Source organism: Syngnathoides biaculeatus, chromosome 9 (genome assembly GCF_019802595.1).
Source record: "Syngnathoides biaculeatus isolate LvHL_M chromosome 9, ASM1980259v1, whole genome shotgun sequence".
NCBI lineage: Eukaryota > Metazoa > Chordata > Actinopteri > Syngnathiformes > Syngnathidae > Syngnathoides > Syngnathoides biaculeatus.
In genome coordinates, this window is record NC_084648.1 from 16,854,146 (window position 1) to 16,879,573 (window position 25,428).

Here is a 25,428-nt window from a genome sequence, read left to right on the forward strand (position 1 = left end):
CTGAGTGAATGCTCGCGTCTCGAAAAATAAATGCGTACGTCCGGTCAAAACACAATTGTGTTTATCAAAAAAAAAAAAAAAAAGCGCTTTTGTCTTGGCCGACTTGCGCCGTTATTCAATTGCTGAGGAAGCCTCAAATGAGCTGTGAAGGTGAGGCGAGAAAAGACGGGGCTTGACACTCTTCTGACCGCAGAAATGCGTTTACACAAAACGACTGCCTTACATAACCGTGCCAGCAGATGGGCAGCGCGCACGCACACACAAACGCCCGCACACACACCTTTGCAGCAGATGGAGACTTCATTATTCCAGAGAAGAAGCCAGCCTTTGTTTTGAGCTTAGAGGTGGACCGGCAGTCAATTTCTAACAATAAATGAACTCGGTGTGCACCTGCTGGACCCACTAGTGACTATGACACACGATCAGGTACACACACACACTTCAAAAAGCGGAAAGACGACAAATGTATTTTCTTCCCCGGGTGTGTGCGAGCACAACAAATGAATAGTGCTTAATGGCTAGGCGCGGCCGGAGATTTGGCTTTTGCATAAATGTTCCAGAGGTGTGACAAATCAAAACCGGGGCAATCCATGAAAACCAAACAATTTAACTCACACTTTCACAAATGTAAAAGAAGGTACTGGCGCGTGGCTGACAAATTTAGGAAAAAGCTGTACAATAAGCTAAACGGGGTTTGTTTTCATTACCTTTATGCATTTCCTTTATTTGGCGAAGTTGTGAGAGGCTGTGATGTGCCAGTAAGATGTAAACAGATGTCATTTTGCAAAATTTGGCATATTCACAGTGCTGTCAGACCACTTCTGCTCCCTCTTCCTTGAATTATCGTCACTCCTCCAAGCGGCATGAGAGATTGTAATGGGACATAAACAAACAGTCGTGTATTCAAAGTAACGTCAGGTGTATATACACTATAAATAATATATATATATACAGGATATACATTTTACGACGGCAGCGTCGACAAATCCAAGCAATTGTATGACTTCTGGGCCGTTGGACGTTAGCAATTCCACCGTACAAGACAATGTGCGAGGCTTGTATTCCTGTGGCAGGAAGTTAAAGTGCAAATTTGTCTACGCGAGCAGGAAATGGATTCAGCGCACGAGGCGAGATCCCCCCGCGGCTTCCAGCCCGGAGACCGTATTTTATTGCAATCACACAGATTCTATTATGGTGCCTACTGTGTCACTAGGCATAAATACAAATACATATAGATACGGCACAGGGAGGACTAACGCACAAGCGAATGAAGTATGCGATAAGAATATAAAGAATAACATAAGCCGGTAAAGTTAAAAGCAGAAACTTTAGTTGAATAATTAATGACGGACCCATGCAATACGGTGCGGCCTTGCTTGTATCGATCAACTTCTTTAAACATACTTGACATGGGGGAAAAAAAAAAAAAAAAATCTGACTTGCTTTTGGAACCAAGTGGGGGACAAACTAGCAATATTGGTTTCATTCTACTAGATTTAAAAGATTCGTATAACTCATCTTTGTCATTTCACAAAACAATACAGTCGTTGAGGGCGCCGCGTGCAGACGGCGCTGCTTTGTGCTCCCACCTGCAGAGTTTAGTTTTATTATTTTCCATGTTCTGCTGGTTCAAACTGGTTCTTGTCGATCTTAAGTCCCTCCTTGCTAAACATTTTCTCTAGAAATTCTATGGAACCTATAGAATTCTATAGAATTTGTATCGAACAACTTCGATTGAACTTTGGCTGTGACTTTCTGTATAATTTCTATAGAACAAAATGTTTCTGGAGAAATTCTATAGAAAGGTTTGAAGAACAGAATTTGGCACATTGCTTGATCTCAAACTTCTATAGAATTTGTACAGAACAACTAGCTCTACAGAACTGTGGTTGCGACTTTCTATAGAATTTTGATAGAACAAAATGTTTCTATAGAAATTCTGTAGAAGGCTTGGAAGAACAGAAAGTGGCACAGTGCTTGATCTCAAATTTCTATGGAATTTGTACAGAAAATAATTTCAATTTTCAAGCAACATCAGAGTTAATACATGTGCTGAAGTCACATAATAAAATGCATCAAGTATTTGTTACAAGATATAAATATTGTCATCACTATGGAGATTTCAAAATAGGGCAAGTCCATCACGTGAGACAAGCCACTATTATAATGACTACATCTTGAAAAATCAGAAACCAGCTGTCAGTGTGTTGACTATCAACCAAATGGCCAAACAGACCAAGGAGAAGTCATCTGACCAAATCCGGATTTGAACCATTATCCCACAGACGGGTATTAGAGCGGAGTCCTCTTGTTCATGCAACATCCCAGAGTTCATAATAAAGGAACGCCAGCTCTCCGTGGATTACGCTGCCTACGAAGAGCGAGCGCAAGGAAAAGAGGCGATGCCGAGCAGGTCCGTTAGCTAGGCTAAGAAATCGGCCCCGCAACCGACCACTTCCAGCCCCTCCCTCACAAACGTTAGATCCCTCGCCAACAAGACAGATGAGCTTAGACTCAAGTCGGCCTCGGATTTCTTCACGAGAGACTACTGCGTGCTATTCATCCCCGAAACCGTGTTACATTCATCCATCCCGGACTTGGCTATCAAGCTAGCATGTTTCACAACACGACGCTTTGACTATGTGCTGGTGTGTGTGTGTGTGTGTGTGTGGGGGGGGGGGGGGGGTTATTTATATCAACAACCACTGGTGTGGAAACACAAGAGACTGCAGCCAACCACTGTTCCCCAGAGGTGGAATGTCTGAGTAGGAGGGTGCGACGATCCATAATTGCTGGATTAATGCGCAGGTCATATACACGAGGATGGATGGACAGATTGATAGATGAATGGATGGATGGATGCAGGAAAGGAGGGAAAGCAGGAAAATGGCAAAATGGTGGAAATTAAAGTCAAGATGAATTGCATGATTGTTCGATGGATAGATGGAAATACTTAACATTCAGTACAGATTGATTTTGAATAATGCAGGGCTGATGAAGGCGCAATGGCAAGACGACGACGAAGAGGCGTGGGCAGACCAAAAGATGAGTGGAGGGTGAAAAAAAAGAGGACAAGGGAACAAAGTTTGTGTGTGCCTCCATGGGTTGGTTATCCAATGATGACCATTGTCGTCGTCTTCTTTTTCTTTCGGCTTGTCCTGTTAGGGGTCACCACAGTGTGTTCCATCTAAGCCTATCTGGTGCATCTTCCTCTCTAGCATCCACAGTCCTCGTGTCCTCCCTCGCCACATTCATCAACCTTTTCTTTGGTCTTCCTCTTGCTCTTTTTGCCTGGCAGCTCCATCCTCAGCACCCTTCTACTAATTATACTCATTCTCTCACCTCCGAACATGTCCAAACCATCGAAGTCTGCTCTCTCTCACCTTGCCTCCAAAAACATCCAACTTTAGCTGTCCGTCTAATGAGCTCATTTCTAATCCTGTCCAACCTGCTCCCTCCGAGGGAGAACCTCAACATCTTCATTTCTGCCACCTCCAGTTCTGCTTCCTGTTGTTCCTTCAGCGGCACCGTCTCTAATCCGTAGATCATGGCTGGCCTCACCACTGTTTTATAAACTTTTCCCTTCATCCTAGCGGAGACTCTTCTGTCACATAGCACACCAGACACCTTCCGCCAACTGTTCCACCCCGCTTGGACCCGTTTCTTTACTTCCTTACCACACTCATCATTGCTCTGTATTGTTGACCCCAAGTATTTGAAGTCGTCCACCCTCGCCATCTTTTCTCCCTGGAGCTTCACTCTTCCTCCTCTGCCCCTCACATTCATTCATATTCATAATGATGACCATTGTCTCTATGTCCGAAAAGCAGCTACAATATAAACTTTCTAGTGCTCCATATGGGGGCACGTTACTTTACAAATGTTTTTTTTGGGGGGAGTCACAAGCCGTCCCTTGGTGGATTTTTTTTTTTTTTTTGCTTTGTGTGAAAATGACAAAAACACTTGCAAGGAACATGGAAAAATGGACTAAACTCACTTTTAAAGGCCAACGTACATTAGACACAGCTCAGCAGCACATCGGGAATGTGTGCTGGAGTGTGCGTGTGTGGCTTCCATCATTACCAGCGTAGTGCAGCTGTGCTGTGTTTAATGGTCGAAAAGTAGTGCAGACGCCAGTAATGACCTCCCATTGTTTTGCAGCACACACACACACACACACACACACACACACACACACACAGACTACAGTATAAGTGTATTTCTTGATGACAAGTGCAAGTGCACATTTTAGTCCGACGTCAGCTCGTACAGTGTCCATCTTCACCCTCACATAACCTAAGTTATTATGTGCCCAAGTGGGCTCTTTCAGGCTAGATTTACACCGCAGATCTAAGAGCGCCATTCCCATTTCATCTCTGTTCATGTTTCAAATTGTCGCTGAAAGTGACTCACATCACCGTGTTGCATTTACTGACCACCTGAAACACCTCGCAACGGCGTTCATTCATTCAACGCAGGTGTCAACGTGGGGCATGTTCCGGTACGAGTGCATTAAAATGGAATCACGGCTGTAATTTGTACAAAGGTGGAGGGCACTGTTGAAATGTGCAGGATGAAGTAAGGATGTGGTATTAATTTTTTTTTTTTTCCAGGATACGGTACTAGTGTGTTGAAGAGAAAAAGTGGCAATGTAACATTTTCCCAAAAATGTTCTCTCTGGTTGGAAAGCCCACTTCAACCTAAGTACTTGTTTTGGACAAAAATTGCCTTTTTCAGGGACGTTTTTGCGTGATATTGCCTATTAAAAAACATGATCACAAATCAACTTCAAATTAGCGAGAAAAAACAAATATCGTCATTACTTCCCAACGTACTGCATCTCCTCAATGCTTTTGTTTCATCTCCAAAAACCTCGAGGAGTCGGAGGCGTAAATCTTACTGTTTCAAGTTCCACTTAAATGGTGCAAATGAAATATTATTCATGAGAAGAGCAGTGTGGGTGGTGGAATAGGACACATATTTAAGTAATTGTTTTTGCGTGAATTTATTTATGGAGGATTTTAGATTCATTTGAAGTGCTCTTTGGGTGTTTTTTTTTTTTATTAGAAAATTCCATAATTCATGTATTTTTGCTTCCCCTCTCTTTTCACTTGAGGTTTACAGGTTGAGCTCAAAATGGACACTTTTCAAAATGATTTAACCCGGTCTCATTTCTATACAGTAATCCTTCTCTACTTTGCGGATCACCTATCGTAGATTCAGTGCATCGCGGATTTACGGACCCCCCCCCACCCTAAAAGAAAAAAGCCGGATCGCTATGTGCTAACTCGCCATCCCCGGTGCGACGACATGGACCAATGAAGTAACAACAACAAATAAAAAAAATCATAAATAAATAAATGGGGAAAAAAAACTACAAAAATACGCTATCATACATGAATACAGTACCTGTAGCGGGAAGCCGCATTAATAAGGTATAATGCGGCATTCCCAGCAAGACGGTACCAAATAACCGCGAAAAATGAGGGATTACTGTACATCCCCAAACGCTTACATTTAACAGTCAAACGCTTTGTTAATAGTTGTATTGTTGACTTATATTCAGTAAGTAAAAGATAGTGTTTACTACAGTTTTTTCTTGATTGTATGAATTATTCTGCCGGGTTTGAGCACCTGCCCCTAAAAATGTCTGTTCAAGTGTCTGCTAATGTATTTCAATGCATGGGATCACAGATCTGATTTCTGCAGTCTGGGTCGGGTTGTGGTACAAATGCATGGTAATGTGTGGGTTCCAGATTCTCATCAGGTCCTGTCGAGATGTGGTATTAGTGTGCTAAAAAGTGTGGGTTACGGTGAAGGTTGCGATATTGGTTTTTACCGAGTAGTGTAGGGGACAGATCTTGTAAAATAGCCATCTATGGTTATGAGGTTTGTGTTTTTTTTCACTAACCGATGTTGTAGCTGGGTTGGGTTCCGGTACTCGTGTGTTATAATGCGTGGTTAAAATCAGGATACAGAATCGTCGGGTCTGGTTATATAAATTCTCAGAAAAAACACATGTATGATTACAATGTTTACATCTGTTATCACTAACTGATGTCGTGGTGTCGGGTTGCCGTATATGTGCATTAAAATTGCAGGTTACAAGATCAAGATGATGAATTTTCATCTGGTTTGATAACATAGATGTCGTAAAATAAAACTGTATGGTCTGCGATTGCCTGCCAACCAGTTCAGGGTGTACACCGCCTCCTGCCCGTTGATAGCTGGGATTGCCTCCAGCACTCTCCTTGACCCTCGCGAGGATAAGCGGCTAAGAAAATGGATGGATGGATGAAAACTGTATGGTTATGATGTGTAGGTCTTTGTTGATGCCAACCAGTTAGTAATTATGTAGCAGCATCTCGTTTACATGCGTGATTTGGGAGCCGTTTCCGGTTCTTCGGTGATGGGCGGAACGGGTCGCTTCTAAACCAGGCAATAAACCAAACATATTTCCTTATATCATGATTTTTGGTGGAATAATTTAGCTTGTGGTGTTCTTGGCTGCAACACCCTCATATGTTGTATAAATAATGCTAATCAGTTTGCGTTTCCCAGAGGCAAAAATGCAGGTTGCGAGGTTATTTAAACATGAAAACGATGCAGGTACATCTCCAAAGTGTCCAAACTTACTTCCATGTCCTTTGATGTTGTGCCTTCAGGCAATCCAAAAAAGATTTTTATCAACGCTTTTTCTTTTTTCATACCGTCGTATATCTTATGAACTTTGGAAGTGATTTGCAAGTGTGAGTCACTCCCCCCAGCCCCCCACCTCGCGTTTAAATAGCAATGCCAAAATACTGTACATAAATGCATCTCAAGAGTAGTCGGTCGCAGAATCACAACCCCGCCCATCCATGAAATGCCGGCCTTGCTTGACTCTCGATTCAAGAATTTTTTAATTTATTGTTCTTAAGACAGTACACGAAAAGCATGTTTGGAGGATCTTGAATAGTTTATCTAGGACACTTTACCAAGCGGCATGTTGGAAACTGCTTAGAGCATCTAGCTCATAGTTCTGAGGACCGTGGTTCGAATCTCTGCCATGCTGTGAGCAAGTTGCATGTTCTCCCCGTGCCTATGTGGGTTTTCTCACTCCAGTTTCCTCCCAAAAATGCATGATAGGTTAATTGCAGACTCTAAATTGCCTGTAGGTATGAATGCAAATGATTTTTTATGTGCTCTGCGATCAGGGTGTATCCCGCCTCCTGCCCGAAGATAGCTAGGATAGCCTCCAGCACCCCTGCAACCCTTCTGAGGATAAGAGGCCCAGAAAATTGATGATGGACGGACACTTTTATCACCAGTTAAAAAAAAAAATAAATCAACTGGCCATGCTCGAAAAGACTAAGTATGAAAGAAAGTAAGAAATTTTATTTTGAAAATTGTCATTTTAGGCTAATTACTGTCGGTGCATCTGTAGGACTTCCTTCAAAGATGAACTTGTTTTACAGATTTTCTTCAATTGCTACAAAATTTTAATACAGTATTTTATACGAGGCTGAGAAGCTATGATGAATTGCCAGAAATTTTGAATTTTGGTCAGTGCGCATACCCAGAGCATAGTGACGGAGTATGACTACTCGCTGTAAAATGTGAGACGCTAATAACTCAACTCCACAAGGTTCCAGCCAGACTTTATGATTGTGTTGGAAATGATAGACCCTCAAAACTGAGGTTTATTACCGCCACCAATTCGCTCATATTACAGATAACCGGACACCTGTTAGATAGTTTCACACTCTGGCGAGACTCGTCGTAAATGAAACTAGATTTCCCATTACGAGACGCACTCTTATCAATTTCCAAATAATTCATTTTTAAAAGACAATTTAGAATTCAGGAAAGAAAAACAAAACCATGATCAACTTATCACCTGTGTACAGTGCTATTGTGAGTCATTTAATTAGCCCTGCCTGCCACACAGGCAACTACGCAGCGCAAGAAAGGATTTGAGTAGCAGATGGATACACGAAGGAGGGGATTGAAACGAGTGAGAAACATACAGCACTAAAATGAAACCCTAAAAGACTTTGTTTTAATATCACAGATGTAATCGACCCAGTTCACTAAGCCCCACATGCCCTCCTATTGTGCGCCAAGCCCGCCGTGTAAGTGCATCACATCTGCCGCGAAACAATGGCCAGGCCCAAGGCGTCGGGTCGCTATCAAAAACACGAGAGCTAAAACTACGGAGAAACGAGCGTAATGGGGCACATTAAAAAAAAAAAAAAAATGCTTTTGCAATAGCGCCTCTCGCTTTTTGATTTCTACCTCTCACTTCCTGTTTTCTACACTCGCTTCTGTTTTCCTTGTTCTCGATTCTTCACTGAGTTCTGCTTGTTTCCTACTGAGCTACAAGTTCCAGTTTTACCGGGGATGATGTCACCGATTTTTGGCATTCCTAGCGTGATAGATTGCCCTCCTTACAGTATTTATGGCATTTTGTAGAATGTTGCCGTTTTATTATATGAAACCCAGCTTTATCGCTATTTATGTGCCTTTTTCCCTCTGGCCCGCCATCCATTTATCTGCCAGCTGAGCTTCTATGATGCGGAATGGGGGGGTCGCCAATAAAGGAGAGTTCATCTCGTGTAGTTACGTCGAGTAATAAAATCGGCTCGATGGCCACCGCCGCCGAGCGAAATTTTTATGTACCTTTAATGGAAAAATTTGATTTCCGTGGTGCTTTATCTTACATTAAAAAAATTTAAATGGAAAAAAAAAAAAGCATAAAAATGACACACTGTAATTACTACATGTATTTGCACCTAATTGGGAGAAAACTTACAATCAAAATATTGCTATCAATTTTCCATACTGCGTATGCCACGGAGCTAACTAAATTAAACCTATGCCATTATTATTATCATAAATCAACACAACTATGGATATTTGTAATCCCTATTTTTTTTTTTTATATTGCTCTCCTAAGATGGACGGGTACAAATGAAACCCATTGATTTTTCTTTTTTTTTAATTTATTTTAAAAAATTACAATCTGGCATTGATCATGGGCGTAATATCTGCAATAGCCGCCAAATCCCAGCCAAACGCCTAAGTTGTGCATTTTCTGTTGACTATATCTATGTAGCAGCCTGGTGAAAGACTAGTTAGGACATCTGCCTCACAGTTCTGAGGACCCGGGTTCAAATCCTGCCTCGACTCTTTGGTGTTTGCAAGTTCTCAGAAGATAACTTGGATATGGTCCAGCACGCCTGCGACCCTTGTGAGGATAAGCGATAAGGAAAATGAATGGATGGTATAGTTTATCTATGTATGAATGTATTTAGATGATTATAATATTGGTTATAATATCAGATAATTGATAACATGCTTTTTTATTTTTTGCACAATCCGTACCCAACCAAATATAAACATACATATCACCTTTGTGCTTTAGTATTTGGGAGGGCTAAATTATGTCCAAAAAAAAAAACAAAAAAAAAATTAAGCTTTTTTTTTTCAAAATTTCCATTTAGAATGTTTTATGTTAACACAAACTCATTTTTGCATAAAACTGTTAACTGGGACGTAAATAATACTTGATCCCATTGTACTCTCATGTTTGGGTTTAGGTAAAAGTGCCAAAAATACACTTTTATGATTGGCAGAAGTAAAAGACAGAATACAGATTTATTTTTGAATTTCCATTCGTAACTGTTCACTAAAATTCCTAAAAAAAATTTATTCAGCACGATAAAATGTTACTTTTGCACATGAGTCAGAAATTGATTAATTATACTAACCGAAAAGTAATATGTCATGTGTTTGCGCTTTCATGTTTAGGAAAATGACAACAAAATACAGTAATTTGTAAAAAACCCATTTCCAATTTATAACTTTCGGGACAAAATCGTACGCATTTTTTATGAGAAATGTTATGGTAACAAGTCGTCACGGAATATGTCAAATGTGTCAAAAATCAATAATCCAAAAAATGTAATCCAGTTCTACTAACCCAATTGTGTCAAACTCAAGGCCCGGAACTGGCCCATCACGTGATTTTACATGGCCCGTGAAGGCCATTCATTTGTGTCAACTTCCATGATTCTTGTGAAAAAAAAAAAAAAAAATCCTAAGAATTTAAAATTGTCATGCATCATAAATAATAATGAGATTTTCCAAGTATTTTTGTGTTACCAAACAGGAATAATAGTTGAAATTAGCCTTGATTTCTGATTCCAAAACCAGTTCATAAATTTCATCTGTAAATATGATGAGGCCATTTCACAGCCCTCATGGCCCTCTGAGGGAAACCGTAACTACAATATGGCCCGCAACAAAAATGAGTTTGCCACCCCTGTACTAACCAATAAACTAATCTTTCCTTTGCTTATTCCTATATTTGGCTGATCTAAAGAAGGAGAGTAATACATACCATTCTTAACATCCATCCATCCATTTTCTTAGCCGCTTATCCTCACAAGGGTTGCGGGGAGTGATTGACCTGTCAAGGGGCAGGCAGCAGGGTACACCATGAACTGGTTGCCAGCCAATCGCAGGCCACTTCGAGACAATCAGCCGCACTCACAATCACACCGACGGGGCAATTTAGAGTGTCCAATTAATGTTGCATATTTTATGGATGTGGGAGGAAACTGAAATGCCCGGAGAAAACCCACGCAAGCACAGGGAGAACATGCAAACTCCACACAGGCAGGTCTGGGATCAAACCCGGGACCTTAGAAGTGTGAGGCCATTCCGCTCCCTTCTTCACATGTCATACAAAAACCTACCAAGTTTTGGTGTCAAGTGTTAAGTTCACATAGTGTAACTGTCACACAAAATACGGTATCTCACCTTTGCCTTCTTATTTGACGAATTAAAAGAACACCAAAAATACAAATGATTCAAATGTCATTGTAATTTTTCATACAAAACAAGTTATTTTTTAAAGTTAAATGTTACATATACACAACTTTTGATGCAAATCAGTTATGTCGTAATCCTGCTAAGTAATCAACCAGCCAACGGAAATCAAAACAATAAATTGCGAAAAAAAATTGCCATTTTTCCCAATTCCATTGTTAACGTATATGTACATACGTAAGTTTTGTTTCAACACATTTCTATTTATAGCGTTCTTACAAACACCATGTTTTGTCGTCCTTGCTGCTTACTGTTCGCTAATAAATGAGTTCAGATTAGCTGCCGCTGCTCTTCCCACCCGCTATTTACATTTAGTTAATTATGCTCCCGCTAACATGAGCCAAATTGAAATTCTCTTGATTTTGCGGTAGCGGACCACCCGCGGTGAATTTATGAGTCTCCCACCCGACTAGTCAACGCGCACACATGCAAATAAACCTCCGCAGTCGCACGCAGGTGACAGCCACGTCGTCCCCGTTTACCCTCAGGTCACCGCCCGAGCTGACGGCAAGCGGCTCAAAAGGTCAACCGCCAGACTCGTTCTTTTTCCCCAGACGCTAAGAGGTAAGCCGACACCGGCACGGCTGCGACTGGCCAATCTTTTCCGACAAACATATCTCATTATGAATAACCGTTCATTAATGCCATCACACGAACGGGACGCTTTGAGCTAATTTACTTGGCTTGTGAGGCGAGAAGAACAACAAAACCATTCGATTAACATACCGGGAATTTTCCTGCAAATAAAATACGGAGACGGCCGCGTCTGCCTAATTTCCGACGACCTCCGGCGCTGAAACCTATTGACCTCATAAAAACAGTTAAGAAGCCCGGTTAGTTGGGAGTCATTTTCAACTGCAATTGTGATACGGTGCCGACGGGGGCAGCACCATACCAGATACAGTTGGAAGTATCCGATTCTGATGATATGATAACTTCCAACCGTCCATTTCCTTCGCCGCTTATCCCCACGAGGGTCGCGGGGAGTGCTGGAGCCTATCCCAGCTGTCAATGGGCAGGAGGCGGGGTACAGCCTGTACAGGTTGCAAGCCCATCGCAGGGCACATGGAGACAAACAGTCACACTCACAATCACACCTAGGGGCAATTTAGAGTGTTCAATGAATGTTGCATGTTTTGGGGATGTTGGAGGAAACTGGAGTGCCCGGAGAACACCCACGCAGGCACGGGGAACACATGCAAACTCCACACAGGCAGGGCCGCGATCGAACCTGGGACCTCAGAACTGTGAGGCTAACGCATTCCAGCAGTCCCAAAGTTCCACCCGATATGATAACTGTTAACAAAAATATCGTGCTTTCGTAGTGTGCGTTCGGGGTATTGCAATTAAGGTTGTAAAAAGTATTTTATTGAAATGTTTGGTTGGCCTCACAGTTCTGAGGTCCCGAGTTTAATCCCCGACCCGCCTGGGTAGAGTTTACATGTTCTCTCCGTGCCTGCTTGGGGTTTTCTCCGGGCACTCCGGTTTCCTCCCACATCCCAAAAACATGCAACATTAATTGGACACACTAAATTGCCCCTAGGTTCGACTGTAAGTGTGGCTGTTTGTTTCTTTGTGCCCTGCTATTGGCCGGCAACCAGTTCACCTGGGATAGGCCCCAGCACTACCGTGACCCTCGTGAGGACAAGCGGCCAAGAAAATTGAAAACTCTGTTGCAACATTACTAAATGTGAAAACAATCTTTTTTCTTAATTAAATGAAAATACACCATAGTACAACAGTAAAACTACTTATATCTTTGAACATTAATATATATTGGTCTTCTTTTCTCGGCTTTGTGAAGTAATTCCAGAATTGAAGAATTGACAACAGCTGATGTTAGCCGTGCTAGCATGTCATCGGCTAGTAAGTTAGCCACGTCGTCGGTGTAGTACAGTATTTGTTTCACTAGTTGTAAAAAAAAAAAAAAAAAAGAAAAACTAATCATCGTAGCGGATTACAAACATTCATGTCAAGACAATGTTGTAATATCTTACCTTTATTTGGCTGGCGCCCTCGTAAATGTTTGTGATACCCTCGCTAGCTGCTTCCACCGCTAACAGGAAGAATCTCACTTGAGTTCTCGGCAGGAAGTGCGCCACTGCAAAATAATTGGCTGCTGAGTTCCAGGGTGCCCGACACTTTCTCTGATGTTTCCCCACGAAAAAAAATCTAAAAAAAAAAATATAAACAAATAAAAATAAATTCAAACGAAACAGAAAGTCCATGAAAGAACTGGAAAGTATTAGTCAGTTTTTGAAACTGTGACTTTTTAGAAATGTTGGTGTTTGTGAAGAAGAAGAATAGTTGACAGATTCAGCAATGAGCAAAGCAAATATCTTTTATATCATAACATCGTTGACACGTTCCTTGCCTGGCCATGATTTTGTGGAAATACAGTAACGCAAATCGATGGAAAAATATGCTGCCGCTGTGAGTCACTTTCATCACATTCAGCATGTTTTGAATGGTCACAGAACAAAATTTAAGTTGATTACTTGCACAGAAGGCATTAGTCCAAAATATTCTGAAAATTGGAATCAAACATTTTCACATCTCAGAAGGCTGGCTGTGATTGCTCGAGGTAGTTCTGAGTCAGACAAACAGATCTGAAAATTATTTAAAAAAAAAAAAAAGCTGTATTTGGACAAACCTGCAGTGGAGTAAAGGATGATTAATTATGTTGCGGTGTGTTTTGAGCAGTGGTGGAAGTGCAGTCTATTTACATTCTCTAATTGCCTATCCAAACAGCGGCTAATTGCTTCGGCGGTGCGGTCCCTTCGGTGGCGACGGCGACTTCCCATCTAACGCTGCCGTTTGTAATGGAATCTCATTGATCTCCGCCTCGGTTTGCTCTCACGCGAGTCTATCACGATATTCCGCCGTGTTTTGAAAGTGGATCTGCTCTCGAGACTGACCTCGAGAACAGGGCGACGCGGGGTGTTAATATTCGCGGGACGTCGAAATGATGGAAAGGCTAAAATGGAGGGGTGGCCATTGGGTTATTTATGGAAGGATGGATGTTGATTGGATGACGGAGGGATGGATGGATGGATGGATGGATGGAAGGTTTGTGGGACCGTGGATGATCAATTATGAAAGAAAAATGAATGTGGGCTGGATGACATTTGGATGTATGGCTCGATGTAAGAATGGATGGATGGATGGATGGAATGTACACGGGCTGGATGACATTTGGATGTATGGCTAGACGTAAGAACGGATAAACGATTATGGTCAAATGACCATCTTGATAACAAGCTATTGGTTTTCTTCCCTCCGATACTGCTCACCTGACACATTTTCGCTCGCAATATTTCCATCTCCTGTCCAATCATCACGTGGGTTGACACTTCGGAGCCAAATCAAATGAGAATCCGAAACGTCCCTAAAAGGGCTGTTTTTAAAATTTTATTTGAATGAGAATGGCGTGTCTGAGTGTAGTCTAAACGCAGAACTAAATGAATGATGACGCTAATAACATAGTGGGTCAGTCCCCCCCCACACACACACACACACTCTGGAAAATTTCCGCCTTATCTGAGGCATTTTTCGACTCGCCAATATCAGCCGTGACCGACGGCTAGTCAGCAGTGCTGCGGTGTCGTGAAATATTGACTTCGTTTTCGCAGAGGCCATGCAAATTTCATGACTTCTCGGTGCGCTGAAATAAACATTATGCTTGATGAATATTTGAACTCTGATTATAGCTCATGCATCACAACCAGAGGACGGACCTACGTGGTCTTAATGATGATGGAAAACACGTGACACCAGGACCAAAAAAAAAAAAAGCCTTTTAAACTCCACTTTCAGGGTAAATGTGGGTGGGGCACATTCTAATTGGATCTTCTGTAAAGTCATGTTTTTTTTTCTTTGTTTGTTTTTTTGTCGTGGTCCAGGGATTGGAACTATACTCATTACTTCCAGCCTGAATGGTGGGGGTTCACTTGCTTTTAAAATCAGTTGTCGCAGGGGCTAACCTGACTATTTAGTTTCATGCGCATATATCTCCTGGTACACTTCAGTAAATCGCTAAAACGACATTTATATTGGATTTCTTATGAAAAAGTGATTTTTGAATAGCTTTTATATGAACAGTAACGCCACGGTGGGTCAGTTAGAAAGCGTTGGCCTCACAGTTCAAAGGTCCAGGGTTCAATCCCAGTCCCGCCTGTGTGGAGTTTGCAGGTTCTTCCCGTTCCTGCGTGAGTTTTCTCCGGGCACTCCGGTTTCCTCCCACATCCCAAAAATATTCAACATTAATTTTACACACACAAAAAAAAATTGCCCCTAGGTGTGATTGTGAGTGCGACTGTTGTCTGTCTCTATGTGCCCTGGGATTGGCTGACAACCAGTTCAGGGTGTACCCTGCCTCCTGCCCGTTGACACCTGGGATAGGCTACAGCACTCCCCACGACCCTTGTGGGGATAAGTGGATAAGAAAATGAATGGATGAGTAGTTGGGCCTCTGGAGTCCTTGCCCACCCATCAAGTGGTAATTAAAGAACCAGTGAAATAGTTTGGCCGGCACGGTGGCTCAGCTGGAAAGTTTTGGCCTCACAGTTCTGAGGTCCAGGGTTCAATCCTGTGTCTCCCTTTGTGGAGTTTGCAGGTTCTCCCCGTGCCTGCGTTGGTTTTCTCCGGACACTCCGGTTTCCTCCCACATCCCAAAAACATTCAACATTAATTGGACACTCTAAACTGACCCTAGGTGTGATTGTTAGTACGGCTGTTTGTCTCGATGTGCCCTGCGATTGGCTGGCAACCAGTTCACGGTGTACCCTGCCTCCTGCCCGTTGACAGCTGGGATAGGCTCCAGCACTCCCCACGACCCTTGTGGGGATAAGCGGCTAAGAAAATGAATGGATGAGTAGTTGGGCCTCTGGAGTCCTTGCCCACCCATCAAGTGGCAATTAAAGAACCGGTGAAATATTTAGCAAGATGCCTATTTTTGGAAATGGGCGTAGAAGCAAGTCTTTCCAAACTAACTTCTTCACTGCGGTTGAAAATGGTTGCAGGAGATAGAAAGTCTGGAGGAGACTGAAGTACAACGTGAGAAGTTTGAAAAGTGCGTTTGTGCGGTTTCCCAAAGGTGGTCAGGCGTGGCTCCTACTTAATCAGCCATTTAGCAAACACAGCTAATGAGCCATCAGTCACACACACAAACCCGCTGCTGATTCAGCATTGGTTGCGGGGCCGATCGCACGCCGAGGCGTTGCCCGATCCGACTAAATGTCAGGTTTGCCAAGACCAACAGCGCCTGACCTTGGTGCGGCGGGATCAACGGGGGGCTCGCCTTAACACGCCTCGCTTGACTTTAACATACCTTTAAAAAACGTTGACATTGACACAGCTGGGAAGTCGGAATGCAAACGGGTCCTCCGGCCTGACTTTTCACACGCGTGGTAAAACAACTAACGTAACCCGCACTCCGGCTCGTGTCGAAAACAGTGTTTTTAACGTCAAGCGGGTCCGGCTGCCTTTGAAAGTTGTTTTTTTTTTTAGTGTGTGCAAAACGTTTCAAGGTGCCTCGCTGAAGGGGACGCGTCAAAAGTCCTCGGTGCGTTTGAAGTGCAGGTAAAACGGAGGTTGTGAAGGATTAGGGCGTTCAAACAAACGCCGTCTGTGCAAGCCTTGATAGGAGCGCACGCGGGAACAGAGCGTACCGTGCCGCCAGTATCAGGGTGACAAACCTGCGGTGTTGCTTCACAACAGAACACCACTTGTATCCTCATGAAAATGCCCAACACGAACACAAAAGTCACACGGTAGCGCCTGCGGAAAAAGTGAGGGGAACAGAATGGACCTTTCCGACTGGCGATCTTAAGCTCCGCCCCCCCTTAGCTACATTTGCCATGTCCCACAAGCGACTGAACAGAACAGGTTTAAAGTCGATTCTCTGACGCGTATTCCAGATAATATTGCGGTATGTTTTTTGCCAAATGCGCCAGACTTGTCCAAGAAAGTTCTACAGAGAGGTCTCAAGTATTTCACCCAAGGATATGTACAAGGAATTAAGATTTTGGACGGAGCGGGACGCAATGTCAGAATTACAGCGAAATGTTGGCGATTGATGCAAAAATGTTTAACGCCTCACAAACTTCAGGATAAAATAGTGGAATCGTACTGCACATGTAAAGCAAGGTGAGTAGTTTTTACTTGGAAAGATCACGTGTAATATCATTGCAGTCTTTAAAGGTGAGTTAGGTTCAATTTTCTACGTTTAAGCAATGCTGATTAACTCAATCAGTACCGTAGTCACCAGATGAAAAAGTTTGACTTGGCTCGCAATGGAACCCAGCGCTCTGTCTTAAAAGTCCGACGTGATACGAATAGGCAAATAGACATTTCTCTTGCATCATATGGCACATTTACGTATCACAAACCCGACTCTTCGGCATAAAACATGACACACTTCGTTCAGGAGGTCAGTGATACACTAACAAAATGAAAGTTGTTCTCCTGCAATGTATAAAGCATTGATAATAATTCATTCAAACTCACAGAAGATACTTTTAACCTCACTTAGCTTCGAACGTACAACTTTGTGTTTGTTGATATTGTCCACATTTAGTTGTACGTGCGCTCTTCCGTGAGCCTTAATCCATCGTAGACACTTCGTCAACTGTGTTTTAGGCTTTGGAAAATAAATCAACCTAGCAGGATGTCTTTCATCAGAATTGTATGTTCCCTAAGCGTATCTGAAGACCATTTTCTTCATAACATAAACTTTTCCAAGCGCCCGCTACTGACAACCAGCATTGCTTGTGCGACAATACGGCGAGAGAGGCGTGTCAAGCCAGGGGTTGGTTAAGACAATTCGGCTACCCGATTGGCTATTATTGTACGAGTGATTGACAGGTCGGAAATGTCCATTGCCGTGGATACTAGTTACCGTACACGGATCAATAAGTCTATCAATGTACAAAAATGTTTCGAGGACGATCGAACTAGAAGTCTGCCATTTTTTTCAAAAGGAGAAATTCCATGAAAAAGAGCCCCAGACAGCAGTTTCAGAGTTGGGTGAACGTCATACATCAGAATGCATGAAGTCAGCCATTTTGGTTTGAAATCATTTTGGGGTCAGCAAATTCCAGGAAAAAAATAGCTTGGAAAATTAGAAAATAATCAGCCTGAGATATCAGTTTCTCCGATTGATACAAAATCGGGTGGACGCGTCTGTCATAACAAGCTCACACACACACACACACACACACACACAAAAGTGCAGTTTAGGTTTGAAATCAAATACGACGTTAGACTTTTTTTCTTTCTTTGAAAAAAAGACGTTTTGGTGGCGACGTTCATGAAAAAAAATACTTGGAATATATTTTAAAAATCAGTCCCAGACACCATTTTTGGCTATTGACACATAATTGCGTGGACATGTCTGTCATAACAATAACGTCTCAATGAACCATCCCTGAATCAAAAGTTATTATTATTTTTTTTTAAAAGCCATTTTTGGTGAAATCTAGAGTTTGAATGCTGACTTTGGGAATTTGTCTATATGAGCCCAAATATTCTGCACAGACGGGTGACGTTAAATTCTGAAGTCTAAATTAGGTGAAATCTGGCGTTAATATTCAATGATTTCAAGGACTCATAATCCTAGTCCTGCAAGGACCTACATTTTAGCTGCAGCAGCATTCCTAGATACTTTTCATTGTCTTGGTTTTTGTTTCCTTGAATCCGTGGGAAACTGAAGATTTTAGGATATATTATATTTAAGTTATTCTATTTATTACACTGATTTATTACACTGAGACCTCACGTTCGGTAAAGGTTTACAGGGAGTTCTCCACCGAAGACGTTTCGACTTTACGACACCTGAGTCTTGTCCGCCATTATGGCCCCAGCACCATAGAGTTTCTGCTGAGCTCATGCACATGTCTTATCTGTGCTTCCATCCATTTTCTTAGCCGCTTATCCTCACAAGGGTCGCGGTGAGTGCCGGAGCCTATCCCGGCTGTCAACGGGCAGGAGGCAGGTTACACCCTGAACTGGTTGCCAGCCAATCGCAGTTTTCCCTTTTATATATTTTAGGTTTTTTTTTATATGAAATACCAACACCCATCCATTTCTGAGGCGCTTATCCTCACGAGGGTCACGGGAAAACGCTGAATCCAATCCCTGCGGTCATCGTAAATTTGGACTTTAACGGTGAGATCGGAAATTGGAGTTAAGTCGCTGCTGTGGGAATGGAGCTCAGTCGTAGACCGAGGACTCCCTGTATTCATTTTCACAGAACGGTTTGTAAGACCTGTCACTGATGGTGTAGTGGTACACACGCCTGACTTTGGTGCAGGCACCGTGGGATTGATTCCCATTCAGTGATGGTGTTGATATCTGCCCTCCGACTGACTGCCGACCAGTTCAGGGTGTAGTCTGCCTTTCGCCCGAAGCTAGCTGGGATAGGCTCCTTGTGAGGATGAGCGGTTTGAATAATGGATGGATGTAAGACCTGTTCAACTTTCACCACAGCAGGTCAGGAGACGTGAGTATATGATAACAAACGTCCAATTCCAGATGTTTTCTCGCAGTGCACTAAGTGGCCAATCAGTGTACAATAAGTACAATTTACTCGTTATGTTTTGCGATGATTTATCGACCAGCGGAACGGTTTTCAAACGTCATTCCGACAGCAATTCTGTGCAATTCATACTCAATGGAGTAAGACATCTTTATTATAGTTATATGCTACTTTTTGGAAATCAACTTGTTGTGTGTGGTTTTTTTGTGTGTGTGTGTGTCAGGTAACCTTGCGTTGTGATCCTCAAAACACGAACAGTCGTTTTTAGCTCCTCATAAAAATCCAAGTAGGGAACACCTCGGAAATGAACTACATGATTGGCATTTGCCCTCAGAGACGTCTCAATCCCACCTCGGCGCTGCAAATGCATCAAATATCCGTGAATAAGCACCGTGGCGCATTCCATCGTGGCGAGATAAATTAATGTGAAATCCGGAGCAAATATTTAATCTTAAACGCTTACAGCGAATTTTAGGTGAATGTGGGCAAGGTGAGCTATTTTTAGACAATCCACATGGAGCACATTTAAGAGGAATCGGTTGATATCCCCCCAGCAGAACACTGGAGGAACCGTGCAATCAATGCCGAGGTGCTGCTGTTCCCTTGTCGTTCTCCCCTGATAACAAACGTGCAGACTGTCATTCAATAAATCTGCATAATTATTCTCTCAGCGTTTTGGCAAATGACCACTTAGCTTTATCCTATAAATATCGAAAACATTACTTATTATTCTGACGGTTAATCGTGAATTTCAGCAAAGTGATCATTCAAGAATGTTAGGTAGCGTTCGTATTGATCCCAAACCATTTAAGTCACACATTCCTGACAAGAATCCACAAAAAATTGATGGATCAAAACCTGCCTGGCCTCCAAAAATCTAAATTAGCCTTGTTTAGCATGTGGATATGTTGATTGTAGGTCTCAGAACAGACTTTCCCGAACTTTTTTTTTTTTTTAAAACAGGTGACACGGTGGATCAGCTGGTAAAGCGTTGGCCTCAGAGTTCTGAGGTCCCTGGTTCGATCCCGGATCCCCATGTGTGGAGTTTGCATGCTCTCCTCGTTCCTGCGGTGTCCTCCCAAAAACACGCACCATGAATTGGACACTCTAAATTGCTCCTAGGTATAATTTTGAGTGTGGCTCTTTGTCTCTATTTGCCCTGCGATTGCCTGGCGACCAGTTCAGGGTGTACCCCGCCTCCTGCCCGTTGACAGCTTGGATAGGCTCCGGCACTCCCCGGGACCCTTGTGAGGATAAGCGGCTATGAAAATGGATGGATGGGTTTTTTTTTTAAACGAGAAGATACGATTTTGCAAGATTATTCCAAGAGATTCATGACATTTATGTTCGATTTTCACATTCGCATGAATTGCCTTTTTTCCTCATGAATTTTGTTAACATTTTTACCCTTAAAAAAAAAGTAAAGTTAAAGAAAAAAAAATCCTGGCAAAATACATGTCATTATCCAAGTCGCTTATCCTCACAAGGTTTGCAGGAAAAACTGGAGCCTATCCGTGCTGGTTTCAGGGCAAAGGCAGATCAAATCCCGAACTGGTCGCCAGACAGATATCGACAACATCACTGAGCGGGAATTGATCCCACGCTGCCTGAACCAAAGGCAGGCGTGTGTACCACTACACCATCAGTGACACAAAATATAAATAACTACGAAAAAAAAATATTCCTTAACATCTGTCAGGGATCAGGTTGCAAGTTGGACCCAGATACGGAGACGAGAGAGAGCGCAGCAGGTGAAAGAGTGTTTACTTTTGCAAGCGCTTGTTGAAAGCAAACAAAAAGGGACTCTGAGAGCTAATTCCTGGGGGGGGCTGCACGGTTCCAAGTTGGACCAGTCTGGCAGACTCGAAGTCCGGGTTGACAGTCGGCGGCGGGAGGCCAGCGCAGGTTTGCAGGCAACGCGGGCAGATGGCGGACCGGGGACAAAAGGCAAGGACGGGTTACAGATTGAATGGTAAAAAAAAAACACCAGGAAACAACGGCTGCAAACTCCACACAGAACCTGGATAGCCCGCCGACGTGTTGGAGTCCCACCGCGGCTCAAGGGCGCTCCGGTGTCATTTGGTTGATTAGATGCAGCTGCTGGAGTCCAGCGCGTCAACCCTGCCAAACACTCATGACAGACACAAAATGGCAGACAGAGCTTGCGGCGGCCGCCACACCAGCTCCTTAATAAAAGACATGACATCATACAAATACATAAACGCGCACACAGATATAGATCGAGCAAGGCAAACTCATTTGTAGGACACCAATCAATGAAACATAAATGAAAAAATGCAAATTGCAGAAAAAAACTAATTTCAGTTGTCACATGCACAGCGAAATAAAAATGTTTTCAATTTGGAGCTCGACATTCGTCAATCGAGGCCCGTCTCTCGTCCTCAGAGAGTCCGTTCCAGATGTGAGCAGAATAAAACTGAAAATGCAGCCTCGTCGTGTTTGCTCCTGATTGCGGGGACCCACAGGAGACCTCTCCCGAGAGGATGATTTACAGGGGTTTTTGTTAAATATTAACCAAAAAAATACACATATTTATCCAGAGTCACTGATGGTGTAGTTGTCGGACTTTTGCCCGAAGCTAGCTGGACTAGGCTACAGCTTTCCTGTGACCCTTGTGAGGATAAACAGCTTGGATGATGGATGGACATATTTTTCCATCTATTTTCTGTGCCGCTTATCCTCACCAGGGTCGCGAGAGTGCCAGAGCCAGTCCCAGCTGTCTCCCGAGGATTATTTATAGGGATCTTTTAAATATTAAAAAAATACATACCCATGGTGCAGTGGTACACACGCCTACCTTTGGTGCGGGCAGTATTGGATCGATTCCCGATCAGTGATGGTATCGATTTGTTCCCTACAACCAGCACAGGGTGTTGTCTGACTTTTGCCAGAAGCTAGCTGGATTAAGCTCCATCTTTTCTTTGACCCTTGTGAGGATAAGCAGCTTGGATAACAGATGAGTTATCCATCTATTTTCTGTGCTGCTTATCCTCACAAGGGTCACAAGAGTGCCAGAGCCAATCCCAGCTGTCTCCCGAGGATGATTTATAGGAATCTTTTAAATATTAAAACAACACACGGAGTCACTGATGGTGTAGTGGTACACACGGCGGCCTTTGGTGCGGACAGCATTGGATCGATTCCCGCTCAGTGATGGTGTCGTGGTCTGCCCTGTGACTGGCTGGCGACCAGTTTGGGGCGTTGTCCGACTTTTGCCTGAAGCCATAAGGCTCGAGCTTTCCCGACACCCTTGTGAGAATAAGCAGCTTGGATAATAGATAGATGGACATATTTATCCATCTATTTTCTGTGCTGCTTATCCTCACAAGGGTCGCGAGAGTTCCGGAGCCTATCCCAGCTGTTATCGGACAGGAGGCGGGGTACACCCTGAACTGGTTGCCGGCCAATCACAGGCCACATGGAGACAACCAACAGTCGCAGTCACAATCACACCTACGGGCAATTTCGAGTATCCAATTAATGTTGCAAGTTTTTTTTCGGAAAGAGGGAGGAAACCGGAGTGCCCGAAGAAAACCCACGCGAGAATTTGCAAACTCAACATAAGCAGGGCCTGGATTTGAACCCGGATCCTCAAAACTGTGAGGCCAACGCTTTAATCAGTTGCGTCACTGTTCTAGCTACACGTATTTATCTCACATTTATATTTTTTGGGGGAAAAAAAAAAAAAACCTTGAACAGATTTTTACTTGGCATTTTACAATTCTAGTCTCAAAAAATGATGTTCTTCTAATGCAACTTCCACAGTCCAAAAAAACCCGATTCTATTCTATTATTCTTTGCCGTACATTTCTGGCCACAGACAAGTCTAGCTGTCTACGTTTCCCAAATTCCTACGTTGAATTTTCACTTTTTTTTTCTTTTTTTTTTTTTGTAACAAGCACCGAGCTGAGCAGCAGGAAGGACTTCCACGCAAGATCACAGACGCAACCGAAAACCTCTGCCCCCTTCGCAACTGCATCGAGGCACTACAAAACGGGGACACGGCGAAGCTGTGTTCAGGATCCAAGATGCCGCCGAGATGGATTTCCCCCCGTCGGAATGTTGACATTTCTCTCTTACTGTGTGTGTGTGTGTGTGTGTGTGTTTGTCTATTTATGTCTTCACGCTGAGCTCGAGAAAGAAGCCAATCAAAAATTGATGAATGCCAACGTCGACCTGCCGTCCCGCCACCGATTTTCTAGCTCTGAGCTCCAGCGGAGGCGGCAGACGCGCGCCCATTCAAGTATGACTTAGCGGCATGTTCCGATGAAATATTTGATACCCGTGCACGTTATTTTTCTCTTCAACAAAAAATAATAATAATCTGTGAAGTTGCCTAATCCAGTATCTTTCCTTTAGGTCAGTTGATGACGCAAAAATAGATGACGGATCTCCACAGCTCGAGTCGCAGCTGGAGCTTGTTACTGCTCAAGAAGGAAAATCAAATAAAAACTGAAAAAAAATGAAGATGTGTTTCTTTTAATAATAAAAAAAAACATTTTCTTAAAAAAAAAAAATAAGACAATTTGCTGAAATAAAATGGACAAACCCTCACTCCCAAATAATTTATTTTGCTTGTGTTGTGTTGGAAAATTTTAACACTTCTAAGAAGAAATACAAACAAAAATGATTTTCTTTCTGGAATAAATGACATTTTCTCCCCCCAAAAATCAGCAAAAAATATTTATCACAAAAGGTTGCCTTTGTTGTCACAAAAAATGGAATAAGATTAGTAGTTTTAAAATACCACGTTTCATAATAATCCACCATTTTTTTCCCTTTGACAAAAATGACTTAATTCTTGTTAAATTGCAACTTTTTCTTCCAGGAAATAGAAAGAATTTTATTCCACCTCCCCCCAAAAAAAAAAAAAATATATATATATATATATATATATATATATATATATATATATATATATATATGAACAGAACTTTTCTTGTAGTGAATATACAAAAAAAAAATACACCTTTTTTTTGTAAGACTCTATGGAGCCCCTAAAGGGACATTGAAAAACAAAAATAACTTGTTTCTCATTGTAATGAGAAAGTTTTTCCTTGTAATGAGAAACTTTGTCATTGTAATGAGTAAGTTTCTCATTGTAATGAGTAAGTTTCTCATTGTAATGAGTAACTAGTCCATTGCATGTGTGCATGTATAAAAGACCTTTATTCATTTCAGTTTGCATTTCTACGCAACAATGGCAATGCAGGAGTTAGTTCGGTTCTATTTTCATCTTATCTACTATTTACTGCTATATTCGTGTGATAAAAGTTGACAGTTATATTGACCTTATCTTCTTTGAGTTGATCGATAACACTGTCAGGTATAGTCCTTGTTTTGAGGAAAGGGAGTAAGTCCTCCTTTGTTGCCGTTCTCTCAGCTGAAATGCGCAAAGCAAGTTGTAGTTTACAGCTACCTGAACGGAGGAAGCTACCGCTCGCTAGCAGGTAAATAAGCTACGACCCATAGGTAGACATTTCTCCAAACTTACACATGACAATGAGAAACTTATTCATTGCAATGAGAAACTTACTCATTACAATGAGAAACAAGTTTTTTTTTTCAATGTCCCTTTAGGTGCTCCCTAAGACTGAGACAAAATGAAAGAAAAAAACCATTTTGTATAATCCTTTGTAGGCATTTTATGCGTAGTGCGCAAGTTGATACTTGACACTTAAGATGACACGTGTATATTTAGCTCAGCTGGAAAGCATCGGCCTGACAGTTCTGAGGTCCTGTGTTCGATCCCGGACCGATATGTGTGGAGTTAGCATGTTCTCCCCGTTTGTGCGTGGATTTTCTCCGGGTGGGGACTTTTTTTCCTCCCTCATCCCAAAAACATACAACATTAACTGAACACCAAATTGCCCCTTGGTGTGATTATGAGTGCAGCTGTTTGTCATATCAGTTATCATATCGGGTGGAACTTTGGGACTGCTGGAATGCGTTAGCCTCACAGTTCTGAGGTCCCAGGTTCGATCGCGGCCCTGCCT

The 25,428-nt window shown here is 42.5% G+C and overlaps 2 long non-coding RNA genes across 9 annotated transcripts in view; one reads left to right on the top strand and one right to left on the bottom strand.

The window, feature by feature from the left end:
* LOC133506586 (uncharacterized) overlaps positions 1 to 13,875 on the bottom strand; it is a 117,850-nt gene extending 103,975 nt beyond the window's left edge. For 4 of the 7 annotated variants that reach the window (XR_009796541.1, XR_009796539.1, XR_009796540.1 and 1 more), the window contains exons 1-3: positions 13,602 to 13,836; positions 12,873 to 13,047; positions 10,385 to 10,453 (exon numbers count right to left, since the gene is read on the bottom strand). This is a non-coding gene — a long non-coding RNA (uncharacterized LOC133506586). Of the gene's footprint in view, positions 1 to 10,384; positions 10,454 to 12,872; positions 13,048 to 13,528 lie in introns of all 7 variants that reach the window. The other 3 variants (XR_009796538.1, XR_009796537.1, XR_009796536.1) reach the window with 3 other exon arrangements.
* On the top strand, positions 177 to 23,860 carry LOC133506587 (uncharacterized). 2 transcript variants are annotated; one of them, XR_009796542.1, is made up of 3 exons: positions 177 to 426; positions 23,332 to 23,675; positions 23,792 to 23,860. It is a non-coding gene; the product is annotated as an uncharacterized LOC133506587 (long non-coding RNA). The 2 variants fall into 2 exon arrangements; XR_009796543.1 differs by lacking the exon at positions 177 to 426 and adding an exon at positions 16,818 to 17,022.
* Positions 23,861 to 25,428: the final 1,568 nt, after the last annotated feature.